Source organism: Nansenia antarctica, assembly GCF_963989245.1.
Source record: "Nansenia antarctica genome assembly, chromosome: 14".
NCBI classification, from domain to species: Eukaryota; Metazoa; Chordata; class Actinopteri; order Argentiniformes; family Microstomatidae; genus Nansenia; species Nansenia antarctica.
Genome location: NC_137684.1, coordinates 11,659,912 through 11,676,525, shown reverse-complemented (window position 1 = coordinate 11,676,525; position 16,614 = coordinate 11,659,912). Strand labels below are relative to the sequence as shown.

The window sequence follows — 16,614 nt, the reverse complement described above, 5'->3', positions numbered from 1 at the left end:
TGCTGGTGAGTTGTGCTGAGGTGTATCTTCTGGACACGGTTGGCCACGAACGTGTGGAATCGTCGGGCCCCGTTGTTAATGTACCCTAGAACGACCTTGGAATCGGTCCAGAAGTACTCCTCGATGTCAGCATATCCAAGCTCCTCCTTCAGCACATTGCTGGTTTTCACTGAGACGACTGCGGCTGTTACGACTGGTGGCATTGAGCTTTCGTGTTTTACTGGGGGTCACAGTGCCAAGGAACCTCCTTTGAGTTGGTGTTCTGACGGACGTTCCATAGAGCATATCCATTTCTGTCTGCTTGCTTTTCTTCAATTGTCTCTCCAGTTTCTCCTGCTCCTTCTCTACGCGGTGCGTCTCCCACTGCTCCTCCACACACTGCAGGAACTGCTGTCCGTTGACCAGGAAGTCCCGCCCCTGCTCCTGCTCCCACACGTCTATCTGGGCTTTCAGCTTCTTCTCAAGCTTGGGCAGGCTTTTGTGTTAAAAATCATAGACACTACAGGTAGCAGTAGCAACACACTAAACCCAACAGTAGCAGTAGCTTAAGCTAACTTAGTAGGCAACTCACAGTAGCACACTATTGCAGTAGCTTAAGCTAACTAGCAACAAACACACAGTAACAGACTATAGTAGAACACAGTAACAGACTATAGTAGAACACAGTAACAGACTATAGTAGATTCACATTTATAGTAAGTATATTTACATTGTAATCAATGAACTTGGCCTACATAACGTAAATAAAATTAACAGTTATTGTTAGTGAGGTTATGGGAAAGGACTGTTTAAGGTGAATAGTTCAGTGAGAGTATGCTCCATTCGCCCCCGGGGCGTTGATCAGGACACACATGACAGGAGATTGACTTTGTGTTCAGGTTTCTTTAGTGGGTTCAGACAGGGTACAGTTCAGGCATGGGTAGGATAATTGCAAACACTACAATGGGCTACTTGACTCAACTTGCCTGTTATGAAAAAAAACGAAAACCAGAAAAAAGTTTCACTTTTCGACCCCATCGATTCTGCGACAGGATTATGGTCTCACCAGTGGGTGTCACCAGGTTACACTTTAAAAAAGGTAATAATTGCTTTGCCATTTGTAAGAGAGGATAATTGAATAAAAACCTGTAGGCACTAAAACTAGAAATCAGACAGTAACTTTTTTTTTTCTACAATGCTGAATGCTGCTAAATTGTTAACTTTAAACCAGTTGGTCACTGAGTACTGCAGAGTACTGTTTTTGTTGCTTGAATAAAGGCTGGCAGTCAGCCAACTATTGTTGTGGACTATATAATGGGGAAGTATTTGTTATTATTCAGGAGTAAAAAATTTAAATATTTATCGGATTGATATCGGTATCGCAGACACCTGAAGCGCAGGTATCGGTAGTCAAAAAGTGGAATCGGGACATCCCTAGTTATGGCTCAGTGAATAGGCTAAACTCTGAGCCTCGTTGTCATTGGTCAGAGAGCTCACCCCTTGTGTGAAGGTGGAGAACCAGGTGACAGTGAAGGACATGGCCTCTTTAGAGGTGGCTCGTCGTCTAAGTCATCGTCAGAAGAGCTGTCCAGCGTCAGATCGATCACCTCCACTTTCTTACAGTTGTTGCTGGAAGAACTGTTCCTGTGCTCAGCCACTACCGTCCGACACGAATCTACAGGGACAGAGAATCAAAACGTCCATATTATTCCACTCAACAACCCAACCAAAGTAACAAACTCAAAGGATATATGATATGATAAATCAAGAGCTTTGGAGCGAGATTGATAGCCACATAGCTAGCTACAGTACATACCGTCTACACCGTTATATGAAGCAGACACCTCCTGCACCTCCCTCTTTGATCTCATAGGGCACCAGTTCCCATCCTCCTTGAACTGGATCTCATCACAGTCCTCACAGCTGTTCAGGATCTCCATGAACAACCTGGGAAGAGAGCAAGAATTTAGCCACTCATAGGGCTTTCACATCGGCAAAGAACCGTTCCGGTTCGCATTCGCGTTCGGGAAACTTCAAACCTGGGTGCTGTCTGGTGAACCAGCCTGCGTTCATACCAGTGTAACCAGAACCATCCGCTTCATCAATGATGAAAGGGCGGGATAAACAAAAATGTCACAACTAGATGGTGGCTACTTCACTGGAAATTAGGATAATATTTTTCCACTACAGTATCTGAAATAAACACTATTTTCTATGAAACAAAACAAAATACACTTTCTACATGTGTTCTTGCTGGAATAGAAATGGCTTACGAAATGTGCGTTTGCACGTGCGTATGTGTGTTTGCTGAGCATGTGAGGAAGATAGAGAGAATGATGAAACTTTTGATAATTGTTTTGATCACTAATGATTAGATTTAGATTACATTACATTTTGTCTCCTTCCTTCTTGCTGGTCTTTGCAGCCTAGAATATGACACACCCACTGACGAGGTGACTGTTCTACGTTTTGGTTCCCGCTTGAGAATCACTATTTTCTGGTTCCCATTGCGAATCAACTTTTCAGTCTCCGAACCAAGTGAGTTTCGGTCTGAACGCGCCGGCCGGTTCCAGGCTTGGTTTCGCGAACGCGAACCGGAACGGTTCTTTGCCGGTGTGAAAGCCCTATCAACTTTTTCGGACATTCGTGTGCAAAACAAAACAACAAGCAAAACACTCTCTAAGCTCTTTAGAAATCAAACTTGTGTCCTCTTTACATACAGCACATCTACAGTCTAGATTTGTCTTACTAATCAATGACATCCCTTTGTCGTTGACATATGCCATCCCAGGTTTAGAGGTTAACAGAAGTGCAATGCTCACCCGTCAATGATGAGGTGCTCGTAAGGTGCCTTCTTGTCACACACAGGACACACCCAGGTGGGCTTCTTTTCATTCATTTGGATGTAGAGTGTGGCATCAAAGCACTGAAGGTGGGAGCATGTCAGCGCTCGACAAGGGATCATCAGCCGCATCTTCCCAAGCTGACAACACACACACATCAACATCAACATGCATTGAATATGGACATGGACAAAACAGGTGGGTGCCTGACTGCTGTGAATAGAGAGCACAGACAGTGTATACCTACTGGACAAAGTAAGGACACTCGTAGACTGGTGGTGGCAATCTCACTGTCTGGGTCAGCCGTCAACTTCTCTTTGACTGAGAGGAGGGATGCAGGCAAACAGGGAGAAGATAATGTAACATAATCAAACCTACTGTAGACAATTGACAATCATCCACAAGCACATCCCATGCATACGGACTACCTATACTTAAGCTCACAGACACTTTACTACTGTCAATTATGTCCTGTACTATTGTCACTTTTTTATTATCTTGAATTATGTCTATTTCCTTATTGTCTTGTGCTGCAATGTCAAGAACCAAAGCCTAAGAATGTTCCTCTCTTACACTTGTGTAATGTGACGTAACAATAAACTTGAAACTAATGAGCTGGGTGGAACTGTTGTATAACACTTTTATGAGGCCTAATCCAATGCTATGAAACAATGACAGTGCTAGACATCTGGTTCCAAGCCATGCCCCTCTATGTGACACAGAAACAGATTTTCAGAAGAGTATTGTGTCAGTATTGTGTCAGCAGCAGCTCTATATCACGATCACTATAGTCAAACTGCTACATACTGAGAGCTCTGGAGTGGTCTGGGTTGCGGATGCCTTTGGCCCGTAGTCTCTGCAACAACACTGTAGGGTTTCTGCAGGTTTCAGCAAGTTCAATTTAAGACTTTTTAAGACCTTTTTAATGCCACTTTAAATGGAATTTAAGACCGAAAAAAAATATATATGCGATGGTTAGGGGATTCCACTGTACTACAATGCAAGCATAGCATGTCAATCAATGAGACTCATTCAAGTTTACTTGTTTTGTTTATTGAACATAAAAGCTCTGGTTCAATAACTTAATTAAATTAAAAGTGCAATTAGTTGGTCGGAAACATCTAACAAAAAAACCCCATCTACTTGACACACTCACGGCATGAGCCTCAATTCTGTGGCCTTACTCTCCAGTTCTGCCTCCATTTTTTTCAAATCACACATTTTTTCTTTGTATCTCTTCCTGAGGACGTTAGACTTTGTGATGAGCTGAGCCATCAAGGTGCCGGACTTCCCCTCAGCTTGCTCAGCAAACTTGTCTGCATCCTTCTCCAGAGAATCAGATACCTCTAGAAGAGTTTGCTTCTTCCTTTTCAGCTCGATGATGTGCTCTTCTGCTGCTTTTCTTTTCTGCCCTTGTGCAGCGCTTTGCCTCTTCCTCTTCTCCAGGTCTAGGTGTTCTCTGTACTTTGACCTTGCTGATCCCACCGAAGTTAGCAGCTCCTTGGTGAGAGGGACATTGGCAACCCCCCCACAAACTGCAACATAGTCACAGACCAGTCTCTGGGCAATGACAGTGTCCTCCTGAATGTTAACGGTCTCCACCTCCTTGTTAATGGAGAAGCCTCTCTCGACTGTCGCCTGCCCATGGGATAGGAGAAGAAGCTTCTGACAGAAACCCCAGAGCTCAGGGTAGGGTTGGCTGAGGTAGCCATGCAGGAACACGTCAAGCCTGGTTTCCATGGGCTGGAAGGACAGGAAGTGCTCGTTTTTAGCCTCAACAGACAGGAAGTTCCCAAACTGTTGGATAATCACATCACCTATAACAAAACAGATGAAAGGAAATGTGTGAAATATTATTTACATGATTAATCCTGATTAGCAGACAGGCTTATGTCCAATTGTCCATTGGCTAATAATCAGGGACAACATTTCCAGCTTTTCTATTAACTATTCATACCAGCAGAGACACCTCCAGACAACTGCTTGTCTTGCAGTAACTTCTGCACTAGACTTTTCATTCTTCCCTGGCACCAGTCTGGGTCGGCGTACATGACTGTGGGGTCCAGACATGCCATCTGTCTCACGATGGGGTACTTCAGGGGGCTCCTGTCCTGGACTTTCTTTAGGATATTTGACATACCCGTCATGCAGTCCTTCCTAAACTCTAGGGCAGTGAGCTCCCCTACGGTGCCCTTTCTCTGGAGGTCCTGACAGATGGGTAATGTGTTTTAAATACAACTGAATGGCCTAACACAGTATTCTCTCCTGCCTGTATATGGACCATCATTTGATATAAAGTTAAGTAATACATCTAAATTACCTTGAGGGCTGCCTCAGCACCCAGGCCTATGTCGGCTTCCTTCGGGTTGACCCAGCTCTTCTGATCAGCGACATCCAGCCTGACCAGCTGCAGTGGAGTGATGTCATTGAGATGCTCCCTCTTGACGAAACGCCTCAGCACACTCTGAAAGGGTAACAAGAAAATGCATGATGATTGTAAAGCAAGTACCTTTGATAACCACATTAACCATGAAATGCATTTCTATATAGTTATTTAAAATAATATCATATCACATATGCAATATATCAATAACAGTATGATAAGTAACCTTTACTTAGCCAAAACATAATATTTCAGTAATTTTATGTATTGACTAAGGACGAGTTTAATTAATCAAGCCACCCAGTAGCATCTGCCATTTCTCCCTGCTCACACACACATTCAGCATGCCCACACACACTCAACTTGTTTTGCTTTTGTTGTTGATTGTTCATTATTAATTTGATTACCTTGGACAAGTCAGCCAAATCTTTGCCAAGGAATGGCATGACTGGTGTGTCAGTCTGGTACTTTGTGAGAAAGGGAGTGAAGGTCCTTGAGATGGCCATGAAGAACTGTAGCTTGGGCAAGATGAGCGGATCTCGCTGGGCTGCTTCGATGGTGTCAAATGACGCTGTCCCAGGCTTTGGCAACTTTTTTGTCTTCACTGCATCCACATACTTCACCAGTGATGGCCATACCTTTAATTCCACCATGTGTATGTATTATTTTATCATGCATGTCTATTTTATCATACATTGTGCAGCACCTTGTAACTTTGTTTAGAAAGGTGCTATATAAATCAAGATTTTAATTACCTCTATAGCCCTCTCCACAACTGGCAGGTTCTCAATCCACCGATGGCCACAGAATGGTAATGGGAAGACTGAGGATTTGGTGAGGGCAATGAAGTCATCCCTCCTCGCTGGTGTATTGTGGAAAACAAAGTGCATTGCTCTCAACACCTTGGTGGGAGAAAGGAGAATGCTGAATTAGCCATCATCTCTCATGGGGAATGACACAAAGTGTGTAAGGGAGCAATACTGCAGGTCCTTCCTCACTGCCCTATCAGACTGCTCAACCAGCAGCGCTCCCCAGTAGACCACACACACACAGACACATACCAGAACTAAACTGACAGAATGACTGAACTGTACACATAATGTGTGCAGACACTTTTGATTGCATAAACCCTTAGAAAAAGAACTTAGGAGTTAATAGTATGAAACATCTGTAAATTCATTACTTACTTACTTACGCCTATCGCTCCTTTTGGAGGAGCATAGGCCGTCGACAACAGTTCGCCAGGGTCCTCTGTCCTGTGCTTTGCTTTCCAGCTGTTTCCATGTTAGTCCACTCTGTGTGATGTCTGTCTCCAAGTCCCTGCGCCAGGTGTTCTTGGGCCGGCCTCTCTTCCTTTTGCCTTGGGGGTTCCATCTAAGGGCCTGTCTGGTGGTGCTGGTGTTTGGTTTGCGTAGTGTGTGGCCGATCCATCCCCACCTTCTTCTCTTGATTTGTTCTTCCACTGGTTGTTCGCCCGTTCTCTGCCAGAGATCGTTGTTACTGATGGTATCTGGCCAGTGGATGTTCAGGATCCGCCTCAGGCATCTGTTGATGAATGACTGCACTCTAGTCATTGTGATCTTGGTTGTCCTCCACGTCTCTGATCCGTATAGGAGTACTGGCTTGATGTTGGATTTGAAGAGTCTGATCTTTGTCCGCTGACTGATTACCTTGGAGCTCCAGATGTTCTTTAGTTGGATGTATGAGGCCCTTGCCTTGCTGATTCTTGCTCTGACATCTGCCTCCGTGCCACCCTTCTTGTCTATGATGCTACCTAGGTAGGTGAAGGATTCTACTTCCTCGAGTGCTGTTCCCTCCAGGTTTACTGGGTCTTCGTTGTTTGTGTTGATCTTTAGGATTTTGGTCTTTGCTTGGTGGATGTTGAGGCCTAGTTGTGTTGAGGTGTCTGCCAGTATGTTTGTCTTCTCCTGCATCTGTTGTCGACTGTGGGATAGTAGGGCAAGGTCGTCTGCGAAGTCTAGGTCGTCCAGTTGTGTTGAGAGTGTCCACTGGATCCCGTTTCTCCTCTGTGCCGTTGTGGTCTTCAATATCCAGTCAATGGCCAGGAGGAAGAGGAAGGGGGACAGTATACCGCCTTGCCTTACTCCGGTCTTCACTTGGAAGCTTCGTGTGAGCTGCCCGCTGTGTATGACTCTGCAGGTCATTCCTTCATAGGAGTTCCTCATGATGTTGACAAGCTTTTCTGGTATGCCGTAGTGTCGAAGCAATTTCCAGAGGGTGTTTCTGTGGAGACTGTCAAATGCCTTCTCGTAGTCTACAAAGTTGATGTATAATGGAGAGTTCCATTCCAATGATTGCTCAACTATGATTCGGAGGGTTGCAATCTGGTCTACACATGATCTATTGGGTCGGAAGCCTGCCTGCTGGTCTCTTAGCTGCGGATCCACCACTTTCTTTATTCGCTCGAGGAGGATTCTGTTGAAGATTTTTCCTGGCACTGATAAAAGCATGATTCCTCTGTAGTTGTGGCATTGGCTGAGGTCTCCTTTCTTAGGTATTTTGACCAAGTAGCCTTCTTTCCAGTCTGTTGGCCCTTCCTCTTCCTCCCATATCTTCTCGAACAGGGGGTGTAGCATCTCTACCGAGGTGTCTATGTCTGCCTTCAGTGCCTCGGCAGGGATGTTGTCTGGTCCTGCTGCCTTACTATTCTTTAGTTGTGCAATGGCCTGTTGGATTTCCTGCTTGCTGGGCTTTCCACAGTTGATGACTAAGTCAGTCTCCGCAGGTTGAATGTCCGGGGGGTTATGTGGTGTCGGTCTATTCAGGAGTTCTTCAAAATACTCTGGCCATCCCTCTTGCTGTTGGTCCAGTCTTGTGATGGTCTTTCCTTCCTTGTTTTTGATTGGTCGTTCTGGTCTGCTGAACTTTCCGGACAGTTTCTTGGTGGTGTCATACAGTTCCTTCATGTTTCCTTTTGCTGCTGCCTCTTCTGCTTCTTTAGCCAGGTTGTCGATGTAGTTTCGCTTGTCCTTCTTGGCATTTCTTTTGACCTTTCTGTTTGCCTCAGTGTACTCTCTTTGGGCTTTTGCCTTGGTTGCCCTTGTTCGGCTGTTGTTAACGTCTGTCTTTTTCTGTCTCCTTTCTTCTATGTTGCGTAGTGTTTCTGCTGATATCCACTCTTTATGGTTTCTCTTCTTTATTCCAATCACTTCCTTACATGTTGTTATGAGGGTTTCCCTTATCCTTTCCCATTGGTCTTGCTGGTCTCCTTCGTCACTGCTTAGATCTTGCAAGGCTTGATATCTGTTCTTCAGCTTCAGTGTGAACACTTCTCTTGTCTGTGTGTCTTTTAAGAGGTGGACATTGAATTTCTGTTTCTTTGATGTTGTTTCCATCCAGTGCTTCTTCAGTTTCAACTTGAGCATAGCGCTTAGTAGGTGGTGGTCTGATGCTATGTCTGCTCCTCGCCTTACTCGCAGGTCCTGTAGTGATCTCCTGAACTTGCTGGTTATGCAGAAGTGGTCTATCTGGTTCTCGGTCACTCCATCCGGTGATACCCAGGTTGCCTTGTGGATCCTCTTATGTGGGAAGACGCTTCCTCCGATAACCAGGTTGTTCAGGGCACAGGTGTCCACAAATCTCTCTCCATTCTCATTCATTTCTCCTAGGCCATGCTTTCCCATCACTTTTTCGAAGCCTGTGTTGTCTCTGCCAATCTTTGCATTGAAGTCCCCCATGAGAATGTTGATGTCTTTTCCTTTTTGTTGATCCAGGATGCTCTGCAGTCTGTTGTAGAACTCATCCTTTTTTCCATCGTCACTGTCATTGGTTGGTGCATAGCATTGTATCACGTTCAACTTGATTTTCCTTTTCTTGGTTCTGAAGGTGGCTGTTATAATTCTTGATCCATGTGCCTCCCATCCAATCAGTGCTTTCTTTGCTGTTGTTGATAGCAAAAGGCCAACCCCCTCAGTGTGAGGGGCTTTGTCTTCTTCGTGCCCAGAGTAGAGTAGCAGCTCTCCTGTCTGCAGTCTTTGTTGTCCAGATTGTGTCCATCGTGACTCACTAATTCCTAAAAGATCTAGTTTGTACCTCTTCATTTCTGCTGCTACTTGTATGGTTTTTCCGGTCTCATACAAGGTCCTGACGTTCCATGTTCCAATTCGTATGTCTCTGGTTGACAGAAGGGGTTTCGGCTCTGTGACTTCTGTGACTTGACAGCTTTCATCACACAGCGTCATATTTCCTCTCATTGAGGATCCTTCTTCTTCCAGGGCTGAGGTCTGTTCTGTTGTCAACGTTTTTGTAACGGATTGTTTTCTACGGGATGGGGTTGTTGGCCCCACGCCCAACCCCCAACCTGGAGGACCAGGTGCTGCTTTTCGTCTGGCCCCTCCTCTGAAACCTGCCCGGCTTGGTTGAACCTGCCAGGGGTGTGAACCCCGGCCGGTATAGCGCTCAGAGTCATAGAAGCACACAAGCTGCCCCACCACGGCAAGGTATCAGCACGATGGGACAGCTGTAAATTCATGCTCTCTTTAAATCCTGTCAAGTGTCCACTTGCTGTAATATTCCAATTTGCCTTGTGGGACAAATGAAAGATTACTTCTCATAGTTATAATCATCTTACCTTCTCCAGTTGCCACATGGAGAATCCACACTTGAATGCGTTGTGTAGGGTATGGAGCCCACAGCTACCCACAACAACCAGCTGGGCACCACCATACTGCTCAGCATGCTCTTGCTGTAGAAGCTCCAGAAACTTCCAGTTAACATTGGGTCCATCCATGGAGATGGACACCATGTTCCTCAGGTTCAGTCTCTCCACACACTCCTGAGAATGACATGAATATGATGAGAATAATAACAATAATAATAAATGATGATGATAATGATGATTATAATAACAATAATAATAGCATGATTGCCAATGGTTCAATGTACTTTAACATTCTGTCTGCACACATCCTCAGTTAACAAACTATAACTCATCCATCTACTCCCTCTCCCTACGCCCTTAGATACTCTCTCTCCCCACCATCCCCCCGCCCGCTCCCGCGTCCCCTCTCCCTCTCTGTGGCTCTCTATAACGTGGAAATGACTAGACTACACCGCATCATTCCCTATGGTACGCCTACTATTATACTGAATCTACATGACATTGCCAGTATCTGCCAAAATTAATGTAAAGCTAATACTTTGTCATTGACAAAATGCACTTACCTTGAAGTGTTGCAGTAAATCTTGAGCTTTAGCGTGTCCCATGAACTGCGAGCCCAGGTAACGCGACTCCACTTGATCGCCGACCCAATACCGCACGTGCATTTTTGATTGATTGATTGAAAACTTTATTAGAATGTTTGCAGAAGTAGGTACATGAAAGTACATATTACATACAAGGTCAAACTAAGAGGATAAAAACCCAAGAAAGCCACTGGCTTATTTCAATTGGGGTCCTTGATTTTCAATTCATCGTTACATGTAAGACAGACATAAGAAAAGAACTAGTACTATCTACATGATAATACAGACAAATAACTATTACTATCTACAAGATAAACGTACATCCATCATGGGAAGAACAATACAACAAAACATAAGGTATGTACAGCGGGTAGGACAGGTGGGGACATACACCACAGGTGGGGGCGGGGGACAAAACACAAAGTATGTACAGTGGGTAGTTCAGGTCTTTTAATCTGATTTTTGTTTTAGAGGGTCCAGTTACGGATTGCAGCCTCCTGTAAATGTTTTTTGAGAGTGTCTTTGAAGGTGGGCAGTGTTTTGCACTCCTTTAAGATTATAGGAAGGGCGTTCCACATCTTTACTGCATAGTTTGCAAACGAGTTTAAACCCTTGTTTGTGGTGCAACGCGGTTGAACGTGGTTCGTGGAGCTTCCTCTGGTGTTGTAAGTGTGGACGTTGTTCACTTTTTGGAAGTATGTTGACAGGTACTTGGGTGTCTTTGTGGTGTAGCGTATCTTGAAGACTAGGCCCAGTGCAAGCTGCTGCACTCTGTCAACTACTCGTAGCCAATCAAGGCTCAAAAAATGAGCAGCGGTTAGATGTGTCCTAGGGTTGAGGCCTAGCAGAAGCCTAACCAGTTTATTTTGGGCTGTCTGGAGTCTTGTTTTATGGGCCTTTGTGGTTCTATAGTACCATGATGTTACGGCATAGTCGAAGTGACATTGAATGAGAGCTCCTGATAGGGTCCTCAGTGTGTTTTTACTGACAAGTGAGGATATCCTGTACAAGAATCTAGTTTTATTGTTCACTTTTTTGATTACTTTTGCTGCCATTTTATCTCCGGAAAGATTTGCCTCTAAGATGGAGCCCAGGTATGTAATATCCTCTTTTCTTGTGATATTAATGTTACCCACTTTTATTTTAAAATTTTCAGCCTTTCTGAGTTTAGATGGGGATCCGTATAGGATGGTTTCAGTTTTACCTAGGTGTATTGATAGTTTATTGTCAGCTAGCCAGATGCAGATTCTACTCAGTTCAGTGCTTAGCGCTTTTTCCACCTGCAATATGTCCCTGTCAGAGACCAGCAGAGCCGAGTCATCCGCGAACAGGAACAAATTGCAATTACATGCTGATGACATGTCATTCACATATATTAGGAACAGTAAAGGTCCCAAAATGCTTCCTTGTGGAACGCCGCAGGTCACTGGGAGGGGGGGGGACAGTGTTCCGTTCACACTAACCACCTGTTCCCTCCCCTCTAAGTAGGATTGCATCCAGCTCACCGATGTTCTATCGAACCCAATTGCTTTCAGTTTATCTAACAATATGTGGTGATCTACTGTGTCGAAGGCCTTCTGGAGGTCCAGCATGACCATGCCGCAGTACTTGCCCGAGTCCACCTCATGGTTGATGTGGTCGTTCAAATAGAGAAGGCATGTGTCAGTGGAATGGGATGTTCTGAATCCTGATTGAAATTCATACATCAGCTTTTTTTCGGTAAGGTACCTATCGACCTGTTCATAAACTATTTTTTCCATAAGTTTCGAGATGGAATTAAGAATAGAAACAGGTCGGTAGTTGCCTGGGTCTAATTTGCTTCCTTTTTTATACAGTGGGGTTACCCTTGCTATTTTAAAGTCAAGGGGGACGTGTCCCTGTTTGATGGAGAGGTTTATTATGTGGGTGATGATTGGGGTAATGGAGGCAGCTGAGTCTTTTAGAAATCTGGCTGGAATATTGTCATGGCCCGTGGCCTTTTCTGAGTGTAGAGCGCCTAGCTTTTTAAACACCTCATCGTTTGACACCATGGAGAGTTTAAAATCATCATTGCGTACACCCAGTTTATTGTAGAACTCACGGATGTGCTCTACACCATAACGCCCTGAGTGGGGTGGTAGATTGTTAACTAATTTAGTGGCTATGGTTGTAAAGAAAGTGTTTAAGCACTTAGCCACATCCAGCTTGTCTGTAAGGAGAGAATCACCAGATTTTATGCTGATGTTTGTAGACCTGGTTTTGAGTTTTTGACTGCAACCTAGTTGGCTATTAAGTAGCTTCCAAAGGTCACGTGGTTTGTTTAAGTTTTCTTCGATTTTGTTATCGAGGTATTCTTTCTTAGCAGATTTGGTCATGGTAATTACCTGATTGCATAGTTTGTTGCATTGTTTTTTAATTTTCTCAAAGTGGGTTTTGTGATCTTCGTTTAAGTGTTTCACTAATTTTGATTTGCATTTTTGAACTTCAGAGCATTTTAGGTCTCTGACTTTCATAGCATTTAGAATGTCCGAATTCATCCATGGTTCCGATCGGGTTTTAACCCTGGTGGTTCTCATGGGGGCTATACTGTCAATAATATTTAGGAATTTGGTTTTGAAACCTAGCCATGCCTCTTCAACCTGTGTGCATTTTAGTTCATCAAACCAGTCTTGATTCTCCAGTTTATGGTTTAAGGCCTCACTAGAATAGGATTTAAGGGATCTAGTAGTTATAGTTTTATGACCGCCAGCCTTGGGTTTTTGTTTTTTACGAGTGCAAAAGATCATGTAATGATCACTTAGCCCACATACAATAACCCCACTCTTGGAGATTTTGGACTCATCCGATGTTAGAATGAGATCTATGGTGGTTTGAGTAGAAATACACACCCTAGTGGGTTTGGTAATTTGTTGACGGAGACCGTGTAATTCAGAAACGTCGAGTTGCTTGTTTTTTGTGGCATGATTCAAACTCTCGTCAAACATTAGAACAAAAACTGACTCGTTCACATTCGCGATCAGCTCGTTTCTGACGTAAGGAGCTAATCCGAAACGTATTATGTATGACGCCTTGTCCTTTCCACAAGCAAATGTAGTGGCGATTTGGGAGTCGGGAAACATAATCCGAAAGATATCTCCAATCCCCTCGTTGGAGGAGTAGGACTGGTGCTTTACCACTGTATTGAGAACCCACACAATCTCCGATTTCAGTGTAGGTGTTCCACCAAACGTTGCTCTGAGATCGCTAGCAGTGCTGCTAGCAGCGGCAGCCGTTGTCTGGGGCGCTGAGCCCGGGGCAGACACGCAGAACTGAGAGATTCCTGGCGTCTGCTGTTGGCCCTTAGCAGCCGTTTTATGCCTCTCGCTTTGCAGGTGGCTCTCAACCGCCTTAATGCCCATGGTGCCGAGTTTGAATGTTTTCCTACACACAGTGCATCTTGCTTCTTCTGGGTAGCCGGTGGACTTAAGCCAATCGCAAAATCTTCTGTCGTCAAGCCACCTCTCGTTGAACTTGCACTTCCCCATCTCGCAGACTGGCTAATGCTAGGTAGCAAGCACTGCAGCTGACTATAACCAAAGGAACGCAAGGCGGAGGAGTCTGCGCGCTACTCAATGAAATTAAACGTTTGCTCAATAGAAAAATGCCGCGAGAAAAAGTTAAATTAAATAGTCCTGCCCCGACAATTTTAAGACGTTTGGGTAAAGTATTTAAGACCAGTTTAAGACATTTGTAATGAATTTAAGACATTTTAAGGCCTTCATTTTAGATACATGAATTTAAGACTTTTTAAGGATCCGCGGAAACCCTGTGGGTGTGTGTGTGGTTCTTCAACCGTTTGACCATCTCATCGTTGCTGATCTTATCCGTGATCCCCTTCACCCCCGGCGGATAGGTGATCAGCTTCTGCTGCTGCGGGAACTCCACGTCAGTGTTCTGGTCCACACGGTCCTCTACTGGCCTCGTAGTTCAGTGACGCACATTGACACTGTAATGCTGCACAACGATGCTAACTGGTTGGAGTTGTAACATGAGAAACTTGTGACTTGTTCTCCGGTCTGAATCAATGCGGCCCAGATTCCCAGAATGCACTGCGCACTTAAGGTGGCAGGTGATATTACGCACAGCTTAGCTCTTAAGGTGGAAATGATAACCAAATATAATAATCGTGGACTTACATGTTCTAATCATATCACTATATTATGTACAAAAAGGTAGAAAGTATAAATACAACTTTAACATCTTAAACTTTAACAACTTTAAACTTAAACAACTCTAACAACTTTAACAACTTTAACATCTTAAACAACTTTAACATCTTAAACAACTTTAACATCTTTAAGTAAAATCACACTTGTGTTTCTTCAGAGTATCTGACCGGCTGAAGCTCCTCCCACACTGGGAGCAGTGAAAAGGCTTCTCTCCAGTGTGAATGCGCTGGTGTTGAGACAGGTGTGCTGCTTGACTGAAGCTCTTTACCTGTGACCTAAACCTGTGGACTTAGAATATTGGAACCTTTCTAACAGTTATTTTACTCTTTACATTCTAATAATAAAATAAAAGAGGGTATTATGTTAATATTGTACACTTGAATAGACTAGACTACTGATGTGTATTTTGGTGGACTGAAAAACTCCAGCCAGCACATAGTAGTTTCATGTGCACGCACAACACTCCACTTGCTCTCTGAGAGTTAGCTACACAATATGTACATTGTACAGTATTAAGAGCGCCCTCTGCTTCTGTATGTGACTGTAAATAAATGCTGGCCAAAATAATGATTTACTAGGAAGGAATAAACATTAATTAACAGTAAGCTTAACCACGGTACTACAGAAAACAGTTTAGGTGTCCCTTTCCCCCCTCTTAAATGTTTTAGTTTTACAAACACTTCACATAAACTACAAAACATGTTCATATTTGGCACTTTCTTACCCTCCACCTGCTGGAGCCAGTCCCTCCAAAAGACTATGGTCCTGGTCTCACTCCTCCTCCTGTTGGACCCAGGCAGCGACAGTCTTGACGGGGTAAACGCCGCCACCACGTCTGCCGCAAGCAAGGATCTTTGGTCCTCCAGGAAAATGCCTGCGAAGGCTTGGCAATGGGCCTTCACCGCCTCCAAGGCACCAAATATGGACAGGCTGAATCTCTGAATCTGTAAATGTAAGAAGTGAAAGACATAAATCTAAATGTGTCAGTTGCTCTGAAATAAGCACTGTAACAACCTACCGACTGCTTCCATTGTACAGTGTGTGAACATTATGAATATGTTGAGCAGATAAATATGTTGAAATATATTATACTTAACTGTTTAAAAAACGTTTTTCTTTCTCATTTCCAGGAAGAGGTGATGAACCACAAATCTGTCTGTAGAGCCGCATGGAAAAGAAATTAGGAGAAACTCCCCCTTGCAGCAGGCAAACCATTATCATGGTAGCCGTTCTGCCGTTCATAGCCGTTCTGTCAGCTCTAACCAGTCTGGCTGTTCTCCGTTGACCTCCGTTGTCTCATCAACAAGGTATTTCCATCTGCAGAAACTGTCGCTCACTGGATATTTTTTCTACCATTTGCGAGTCAACTCTAGAGACTGTTGTGCATGAAAGTCCCAGGAGATCAGCAGTTCTAGAAATACTCAGGGGGTGCTTAAGTGGTGAGGTTATTATTGAATACATCCATGAGTGAGGTAATGCTTTAGAGCAAGGTACACCCTTCTTACTTCCCGGCATACCGTTGCCTTTGCAAGACCTTCTGCGTCTCCAACCGTGTACAAGAATGCCCCACATGCAAAAAAAACGCAGGCCTATGCAGACAGACTGAGCTGTGGTCAAGTGCCGAGCCATCCTCCGCAAAGAGCCTGCATTTTCGGAAATGTCTCCGTCAGAATCCTTGAAATCTTGGGTAAGCAAATCAGACAGAGGGACAGAGAAAGAACATCAGTGATAAGTGGCACATGACTAAGGCCATGTCTTGTGGTGACTGCATGTCATGGGGGGTAGTGGTGGTCTAGTGGATAGTGAGTTGGACTTGGGGTCGGAAGGTTGTGAGTTCAAATCCCGCCTGAAGCCACACCACTACTAGTGTGCCCTTGGGTAAGGCACTTAGCCCTCAGTTACTCCAGGGGGAATGTCCCTGTAATTCGTAATTGTAAGTCGCTTTGGATAAAAGCGTCTGCTAAATGGCAAAATTATTAAATTATTCATGCTGAGACAAACTACTGGGCTGATAACT

The 16,614-nt window shown here is 44.3% G+C and overlaps 1 pseudogene across 1 annotated transcript in view; it reads right to left on the bottom strand.

Moving 5' to 3' along the window:
• LOC308169839 (protein regulator of cytokinesis 1-like) overlaps positions 1–16,614 on the bottom strand; it is a 194,852-nt pseudogene that overhangs the window by 1,736 nt on the left and 176,502 nt on the right. Inside the window, exon 2 of the transcript in view lies at positions 156–267. The product of the transcript in view is annotated as a protein regulator of cytokinesis 1-like (transcript). The remainder of the gene's footprint in view (positions 1–155; positions 268–16,614) is intronic.